The following is a 1,341-nucleotide window of genomic DNA, read 5'->3' as shown; positions in this document are numbered from 1 at the left end:
AGAGTTACTTTTATACCCTCCCAAATGATTCCTGGTTAATCAAAACCCTTTTGCTGTCATATATAACATTAGCCCTTTTGGAATATTCCCACAATAATTAGACATGCCATTATTTGCTCAGTACGATGAACTGACCAGCTTGTTGCAAAGAAGAGACCTTGGAGATTCTTTCTTTTTTTTTTTTTCCCCTGAAATTTTTTAACTTATCACACTTCAAACAAAAAGTTTAAACACTCCTTGGGCTTTTTACTGTGCACACTGATCTCCTCTACGCACACGTTTGTTCAAAGGTGACTGCTGTGCAGAAGGTGGCTTCGTAACACACTGTTGACTGAAAAACCCCAAGTTCAGCTGTTAACCTGCATCCCTCCTTGCTGTACAAGCTATCTCCTGCTCCCAGCCCCCACGGAGTCGTGGTGAAAAGGCTGAATTAAGTACCCGCTACGGTATTTTTACAGCATTAATGATTACTGTCAAAATGTCTCCAAATCTTGAAACAAAATCAACCCCAAAGTTATAGAATGAAGAAAAAAATTCCAGTTAATACAGTTATTTTATTAACCTTTTCAAAAATATGCTATAAGCATCTCATCATGATAAAAAGGGCAAATTTCTGGAGATAGAATGGCTTTAGAGAGCCACAGGTACTTGGAACAAAGAGGGTGGTGGGCAAGGATACATTTATTTGGTCTGAAGGAAGAGGCAAAGGCAGAGGTTCTTACTTCTTTAGAGAGAAAGTGGCAATACTGCTTGTTCCATGCTGCAGGAATACGAAGGTTGCTCATTATCACGTGAGACCGTATCAAGAGGAGAAAGGATTCTGAGCGGGAAGATTCTGAAATCTAAGGTGAAACCACATATGTTGAGGAAGGCAGAAATTAGCTCTGTCACACTGCTAACTAAAAAGCCCCATAGCAGATTGAGAATTACCAGAAGGACAGAGGTCTGGAGGTTACGGGCTGCGTTTCTACTTGTATGATCCTCCTTGAGTCCATAGGAGCAGATCAAAGAAAGCTTCTCTCATCCAGCTGTTTCCAACAAGCTGATCACTTTACACCCCTGGGAATCAGCACTCATGTTTTCAGTTGCTGATTCTCCGCTCCAGCATCCCTTGCTGAGGCTGCCAGAGCACATGGCTGTCTGGGGACCGTCCGGCGTGTTCCTGATCCTACAGGAGTCCCCAGGAGAAACAGGGAGAGATGCAGACTGATCCTCTCATTTTCAAAATAACACCTTAAATCAACCTCGTTACTGTAAGCTATAAAAATAAAGGGGGTGGGGTTGCATTACTTGAGGTAGAGATGCAGAAACCGATGAGATGCTGCTGCCAGAGACTCTCTA

The sequence above is a fragment of the Eurypyga helias genome, unplaced genomic scaffold (genome assembly GCF_000690775.1).
Source record: "Eurypyga helias isolate BGI_N326 unplaced genomic scaffold, ASM69077v1 scaffold24268, whole genome shotgun sequence".
NCBI lineage: Eukaryota > Metazoa > Chordata > Aves > Eurypygiformes > Eurypygidae > Eurypyga > Eurypyga helias.
The sequence above is the reverse complement of the archived record's forward strand: the minus strand, read 5'-3'. Positions refer to the sequence as shown.